This window comes from Anthonomus grandis, chromosome 7, assembly GCF_022605725.1.
Source record: "Anthonomus grandis grandis chromosome 7, icAntGran1.3, whole genome shotgun sequence".
Classification (NCBI taxonomy): Eukaryota; Metazoa; Arthropoda; class Insecta; order Coleoptera; family Curculionidae; genus Anthonomus; species Anthonomus grandis.
The window spans coordinates 25,196,460-25,204,760 of record NC_065552.1 but is presented as its reverse complement, the minus strand read 5'-3'; the positions used below and the strand labels follow the sequence as shown (position 1 = coordinate 25,204,760).

The 8,301-nt window shown below is 30.3% G+C and overlaps 1 long non-coding RNA gene across 1 annotated transcript; it reads right to left on the bottom strand.

Annotated features, from left to right (window-relative positions):
• Positions 1–301: 301 nt before the first annotated feature.
• LOC126738960 (uncharacterized) lies at positions 302–4,270 on the bottom strand. Its single transcript, XR_007661499.1, has 3 exons — positions 4,157–4,270; positions 3,628–3,900; positions 302–428 (listed from the first exon to the last, which is right to left on the bottom strand). It is a non-coding gene; the product is annotated as an uncharacterized LOC126738960 (long non-coding RNA).
• Between the last annotated feature and the right edge of the window lie 4,031 nt (positions 4,271–8,301).

The following is an 8,301-nucleotide window of genomic DNA, read 5'->3' as shown; positions in this document are numbered from 1 at the left end:
ATCCCCTCTCTCTCCGCTCCACCCCGGCCGCGATATTCAAGACTTTACAAACGGTGCGATTTCAAACTAATTTTTTTTTGTTGTAAGGGGTGAGTCGCTTATCCCCACCCCATCTAGTCTTGCTAGAAGCATTTACGGGAGAGGGGATGGAATAGCGCGGTGGATTCGGTTCTTTTTTTCAAGTTTAGAGTTAATTTCTCCACGTTGAGCTTTATTTGAGGTATTTTATTTTATTATGACCAAATTATGTTAATTTTGTTTAAATGGTTTGGTTTAAGGATTAAAGTATTTCAAACCCTTAATTTTGTCCAAGACTACCTTTGGATATTAAATATCTTTGTGTTTTCTAATATCGTTGGTATTTCCCTTCGAGACATTGGACTAAGGCTTGTAGTTTCCATGTTGGGATCGTCTATAGGTAGCAGTACCTAAAAAAAATAAATAGAAGTTAATAAAATATTAAATTGAGTAGGATATTTTAAAAAAATAACTAAAAATTTGCATATGAATGTACAGCGCTTTCAAAAAGTGAGTTACTTGAAAATAAACTAAGTATACCTACAAGGAAAAGTTATTTTTCATAAAATATATTTTTTGTCAATTCCCTCCTCACCTCGAGTTATTCTCACGTATAAAGTTTACCAACATAATTAATTACTGTATCTCATACTTTGAGCATTTAATAAAAATGAACTTTAAAAAAATTAAACTGGATATACTGTTTATTTTCAACACTCCTTTTATATCGAATTGTATTAATATGTATATAATTTTTGTTGATGTTGTTGGGTAGCAGAATATACTGGGTGTCCAGGAAGCCTATTTTCGTTTCCGTATTCATTTTATGATAGCATACTTTTAAAATAGATACGAAAGCAACGTAGCAGGTTTAATTTTAAACAAGTGTGATTTGTATTGACACGGTTTGTAAAAGAACATCGCATATAAAAATGTCACAAATACGTGTTCAGCTATTAAGATCTTTTTGGTCTATTAAATTTGTAGGTAAGAGTAAAAATATTGCAACAAAGTGGTTTTTATTTGTTCTTTTACTAATATTAACATATTTTTCTTGTAATATGAAACAGAAATACATTCATTTGAATGATATATTCTTACAAACCTATAAATCTGAAATTTGATAGTGTGCCCTTCCTTACGTTTGTTTATTATTTTTGTATAAAGAGAAGTGCTTCGCGGACTTTTTTCCCTTAGTATTCCGTTAAAAAATATCCGCTAAAGAACCGCGTCTCATGCACAATAAAATTATGCATATTATAACAAGAAACAAAAAATTAAATATAAATGCTTCATGCTAACTTAATTGCTTATCAAATAAAACCTCTGTGGGAGACAAACATTTTACTAATTCCAGACAGTTGATAGAGTCAGTCATTCTTCTGAAATTTACATGTCTTTCAGACTTTTCTGGACTTATTACACTTCGTCAATTACCTAAAAATAATTAAAATAATACACCATATCCTGCAATCAATTTGCTCTTCAAATTTTACAAAAGGTGAATTTTTATATTATTAGTACTAATAACACTTCTATATTCATAGTAGGTACTATTGTTTTTTGCCACAGGTTTATTGTTTTGAATGTTTAAGGAAATATTATGTTTTCTTTTTCGTGATTGTTCTTCTATTTAAGTGAGTCTTACTGCCTGGATTCTTCCACTCCAATATAATAGGTAAGCCTCTGTCGTTGCGTCGAGCGATCGATGTAGGTTGTACATAAATTTTTTAAGATCTTCTTATGTTATTCTGTTCAAATAAATAATATAAAATTTAATAAAGTTTTTAGTTGCCTTAAATTAAATAGAAATTTTATAAGTGTGTTGGTATTAGCTAAGTTGGCATTGTATTCTAGAATATCGGAAATTCTTAAAAATTTTGATTTAATTTTATTAATCACAGACATATAATTTTCTTTCATACCTTCTCTACTCGCTTAAGAGCTTTGAGGTTCTGTTAAAGTTATTGGAAGTTGCCTTTGGTCCGTTTTACTAGTGTTTACATTTACGGTATTAGTTATATCTTCGAAAAATTGCGAAGAAAACTCATATCCTAGGGCACATTGTGTAAAATGTTAGCGATCTGCTTCAATTAAAGTTGGGTTAGAAAGTTGGAATTATTAAGCATAAGTCCGAAATGTATTTCCACTGCGCATCGATGCTTCCAATATATACCTCCCTGTCCAAAGTGATAGTCACATACTGCCAAACCAAAATGGTTTTATTACATACAAATTTTGTTATTAATTAGTTGTTATTAACTTTTTTTTCTTTACAATTTTGGCAAAACTTTTTATATAATAAAGTGAGTTTGTGTGATCTTCCATTAACAAATTGGAAAAGTCTTTTTTTGTGATAATATTCAAACGTTTTAATATTAAATTCTAATAATGCGCACATATTAGGCACTTTGCAGCGTCTAGAAGAATATATTTGAATATTCTTATTGACGACTTAGAACAATTGTTTGTATTGTTGCTTCTAGTAAGAATATCGTATCAGTATGGTAAACACTATTCTTTGCGGCTTCCGCATTTTATTCTCCATTTTATCTTAATTTGTAAATAGACGTATTTACTTGCTTTCTTGTTGGTTAAATGTAAATATTTCGGAAACAGTTGAGTTTTGAGGTAAGGTGTGTTCTACAAAACTTGCTTGGAATTTCGCCTATATTTCATAAATGCAATAAAAAATATAGCATTCAATTTAAACAAATGACCGATGACGTCATATATTTTTTTTATTCCACCCTTTATACAAAAATTTATGTGAAATAATGCGCAACTTAAAATAAAAATCGACGGGTCCGAGTGTTTTCTCAAAAAATCATGTCTCTAATTTTTATCGAATTTATGCGGAACTTTGGACGGTCACTGTATTTTATATGGCTTGTATCCTAAAAATTATTTCTTTATGAATAACTTGATTCACTTTTTTGCTTTTCGCAAAAAAAAATGCAGCCTTTAAACCAAATTTCGAGTTTTAAAGTTATTCTATATTCTAATTGATTCTGTCTTAAGATGAATAAGGAGAGAGAAAAAATATTTGTTCATTCAGAAGGATGATTAGACTCTATCTATAAGGTTATAATATACCATGTATTGTCTAGAGCTGAAACTGTCGAGAAGAGTACAAACTTTACGTGTCACCCTGAATTCCATTCTCTTCTGTTATAACCAAGCAGATATCGAAAGGCGTACTCATGACTTAAGTACGTGTATCTTGACGTGTATACCTTAGTTATTATATATTATATCTTTTTTTTTGAGAGGATAAACTGGGATAACTCAAATAATTTTTCTTGTTATCGCAGTTTTTATAAATTTAAACAAACTGATAACTGTTAAAAATTAAAACAATTTTATATGTACTAATTATTTGATTTATCAGAATTTTCCTGCATAATAATAAGAGTTTCTTATAAATAAACTAAGAAATTTTTACATCCAATTAGTACTTTTAATTAGCTTAATTTAATGTACTAAATTTTAAAAAAAATTAAGTTATTGTTATACAAAGAAATGTTGCTAACGTCACGTGTCTGAAAAATCTGTTCTTTAAATAACTTTCTTTCTACCTGTAAAATATCCCATAGAAAAAATACTTACAGGTAAACCAACATTCATCTTCTTTGTTCCCACCATAAAAACAGCAGGTGAAGTCAATATCATTAATCCAATTTCAAAAGTCACACCTGTTCAAAAGGGTGCTCTCGGATCGCATCATCGTTAAATAATAATTCTTCTTTTGGACACCCTATCTTGATACCTCTTGTATGTATGACAATGCTCGAATTAGGCATGGCCATTGTTCCTTTTTTTTTAATATTTTTTTTCTCTCGCACTGTATGCTAATTCGGTGACAGGTAGCAAACGCGAGATCTGTAAAGAAATTATTCGTTAGTGGGATGAAATGTTATAAAAGCTGTTTAACAACTGACAAGAATTGGTTCTGTTGCCTAACAAAAATAAGATTATTTACTGAATGAAGCAACAAGCTATAATTTCTGAGCTTGTTTAAGAAAAATGCAATAAAGACTAAATATAGGCCCGTAGAATAAATTAATAATAATTTGGGTCAAAAACTATAAAAAATTATTAAGGTATCTTAGTTTTCAGTTAATTTAATGACACTTACTTGTGTCGTGATACTTTTCATTCCAAAAGATCTTAAAATCGTTGGGTACCATGAGTCCGGGTTAGCTTAATATGGGTAAATAACATTTATGGCTGAAACTATTCAAGGCAGATCTGAAAACAAGAAAAAACTCAATTATTGCAAAATTAATATTATTAGGAAAAAAATTTATATTAATTGGGTAGATCTTTTTTTTTTAAATACTTGAAGTACTTGCTATGAAAAAATGTATTAATAAAAAAAAAGTATAAGAGTTGTTAAAGGGCCTTTTTATTTAAAATTAAAAACAATAAATATATATTTATTACGTAATAATAAAACCTTTAAAAATGTAGCTAAAAAAATAAAATGCCAAGTTTCTCACTACCAGGAAAAAACGAATTATCCCTTCCTGACATCTAAATAATGTAAAACAATATGCTCCACTTTAAATTCACTTAACCGAAAGTGTCCTGGTCATTTTTCACCGGTAAAAAACGACCGCCCGGCAAAAGTTAACGGCTTTTCCGAGCGGTTTTGCTGGCATTTTCCACACTCTTTCTCGTGTCGTTTTTCTTGATTTTCTACTGTCGGGGGAGCATTTTTCACTGGAAGGGATGACGTGGGACTCAAAAAATTAACCACTTAGTAAGCAGCTGATACGTATAGAAAACCAAAATTTGAAATAAAAAATTATGATATAGTAAGTAATATCTTGAAAAATTACTAATAAAAGTTTATGGAGAGTTTAGGGTTGTATCAAATATGTTTGGATAAGATCGTATTAAAAATAGTCCGACTATTATTAAATAATGTAATTATTATTATATTTGATAAACGAGTATACCACTTTATCCAAGATTGGTGATTGCTTTCAATTCAGGTAATTTATCAATTGTTTTTTTCTTCCGCACAGAACTTATAACATTTAACAGCAGCTGGTATTGTTACTTTCCGCTTGGACAATAATTAAATAAATCAAAATCATATCCTTTTAAGTTATGCATTTAAATCTAAATCACTATTTTTCATTTAATTTTTTGACAGGTGTTACTTAAGGAACAAACAAAAATTGCATTATAAATACTGCTTATGGCAGTCAGTGGAATTTGTTTAATATATATGCTACCATATGATAGAACCTTAATCCAACTTAGCTGTGATATAAGAATAGTATAATAGTCTGAGAGATAGTATAGATATCTGAGAAAAAAATTTACAATTTATTAATACAACACCCAACGATCTAGACGCACTTTTCAATATGTGATCAATATGAGATAAAGAGAGAGACTCTATTATCAAATAACGTGATACCTCCAGATCATTCATCTCAACAAGCCTACTTAAGCACTATTGATAGAGTGGTTAAAGAAAATTGGCTTTCTAGCCAATCATAAGAAATACATCACGTTACACTTTGAAACATTAAAGTCAAGACCATTTATTATAGACCATTGACAAATTGCATTAAGATATATTTGAAGGGCGACGCAGTCTGCTGGAGTAGTAATACGCAGAAAATTTTAATATTGTCGACATAGGCCAGCATCTTGCACACCAATAAAGATAAACATCATTTATGAAAATAATAAATAACAGTGATCCCAAATTTGATCCTTGGGGCATATCCGACATAATAATCTCATAATCTCGACAAACTGCTAATGGTCAGATTAAAGTCAGTTAATAGCTTAATAAGGTTAATAAAGAAACCAAATTGTTCAGCGGTTCTCACCTATAGAATAAATATATTAATATAATTAGAGGCTTTGCAAAAACCGGTGTATTTTACATCTACCTCCCCTTATCGCTGAGAACTTTGCAGACGAAAGAGGACAGATTACATAGATTTGTCATACATGTTTTTGTGAGATAGAATCCGTGTTGGTGAATCGATAATCTATTTCAAACTTTTTAAAATAAGTAATTTTCGACGGACATAGGGTCATCTTTTTTACAAATAGAGATGATTTTTCTATAATATTATTCTTCTTTAATATTACGGATTAACTTGCTAGACAATAAAGAAGATTAACTCAGGCATTTCCTTATTAATATATAACATATATATGTCAGGTGTTTTGTGTATGTATATGGTCTGATGATGCTCTAGTCGGGCGAAACATGTAACCTTTGTAATTTTAATAAATTTATTTGTGATGCTGTAGATTTTGTGTTTTTACCTTTTATAAAATTGTATGACCAGCATCTTTGGGATAATGGATGAATTTTTCGAGTTTCCTTATGAAGCTACAGATTAAAAGTCATAATGTTGTTTATCCTAGTCTGCTTTTGCATAACCTTCTAAAAAATACCAGAATCATGGATATCAGCAACTTCACTATTAGTGTGACTACTAGCATTTTATTGGGATACTTTTTGTTTTAATTTAGAAGTTTTTGATTTAAGTTTGGCATTACCTTTCAGTTAAGCCTCAAATCCAACTAGAAGATTTAAGCAATTTAATTGAATTTGTACTAGTTCTTTCATTAAATCTTCCAATGACGATTGATTACAGCAGCCAGCATTGGCAGCTTTTGTACCTGTCGAGTTGTCAGTTACAAATAGAGCAACTGGACCAATCGAATGCCGAGTACATGATTCTAAAATTTGTTTGCTGCCTTTTTGCAAGCTATTTATATTCACGTAAGGGAATTATCGCTTGGGCTCTTCTTATACTAGGATCACCTTGCTTGGATTAAGTTGGGTTAGAAGGCGCCATTAAGGAAATTAAACAGAGCAGTCTCGATCACAACTTTTGACCGCACTAGATATTACTCTGCACGTACAAATGGAAAAACCACAGAAACCAGTAACTTGGCAATGGTGGGAAAGTCAATAATTGTCAATAAAGTCTATTGAGCAGTTTGTTGGCAGGATACAAGTGTTTAAATTGTTTACAATTTACGGGTGTGATTACTTGGAGTCCGATTTTAAGATGCATAATAAGTACCTTTAATAACAGTTTCAACATTCTACAAGAAAGGAAATTTTAGCAGAGAGCACAAGTATATCAGCAGACGGCTTAAATTTAAACAGTAATAATTGATTTAACATATCTATTTTAGTCATTGCTATTTAACTAGTTTGGCTAATGTGAGAAGAAGAGCGATAGTTCGAAAATAAAAAGTGATGTTTGCTTCTCGTATTTTTTAAAGAGGGATAGTAATAGAACTGCTCTTTTAAGGCATTCAAGAAAACCATTATTAAGAAAGAGTTTATAGTTTCTCGAGTACCATTATTGAAGATGTTAAAAAAAATCTAACACCTTAAATAGGCTTCTTAGCTATTATTAATAATATTTAAGTATAAAGTTTTTAATTCTTGAACATCAGTGGGGATTAAAAGAAAAGGTTTCCGGAATATATTAGAGACTAACACACTACATATATAACCTATAGTTGAAATCGTGCAGGACACTACGGATTTTAGGTGTTACACTTAATTTCAATCTCTTCTGGTATAACCAAGCAGATAACAAAAACTAAATTGACCAATTTATATCTATTTAGTTTAAAGAGAAAAGCAAAAACTGATTTGTTAGTTTTTTAATCTAGCCCAAATTAATTATTTTTCTATATGTTATATTTTATAGGGCTCTAACCATAACTAATTACTCCACTACTTTGGCTAATATAGAAAAAAGAGCAAAAGTTGGGAAATAAAAATTGGTGTTTGATTTTCTTATGTTATAAAGAGGGATAGTAGTATGCTGGCATTCAAAAAAACCATTGCAAGAAAAAGTTGATAGCTTCCCGAATTGAAAATATTTAGCACACCTGTTAAATGTAGCCTACAAATGAAATAGTCCGAGGTAGTAGGGAGTCAAGGTGTCACTCAAGACCTGAGTTAACGAGACGTGTATAGATAAGGGAGAATAGCAAAAACTCCAATCATAACTAATTACTCTGCTACTTTGACTAATGTAGGAAGAAGACCAATAAAACATCTTTATAAAAAGGTATAGAAGCAAAAGTACTTTTATAAAGCATTCAAAAAAAACAATGCAAAGAAAAAATTGATGGTTTTACAAGAACTTCACAAGTTCTATTTACAGTACTCCAAATTATGGTTTTTAACTCTCAAGCATTATTCTTACTTGGTAAAATCAAGTGCAAATATGCACTTAAAACCTGAGTTAGCCAGACGTGTACAGCTCACGG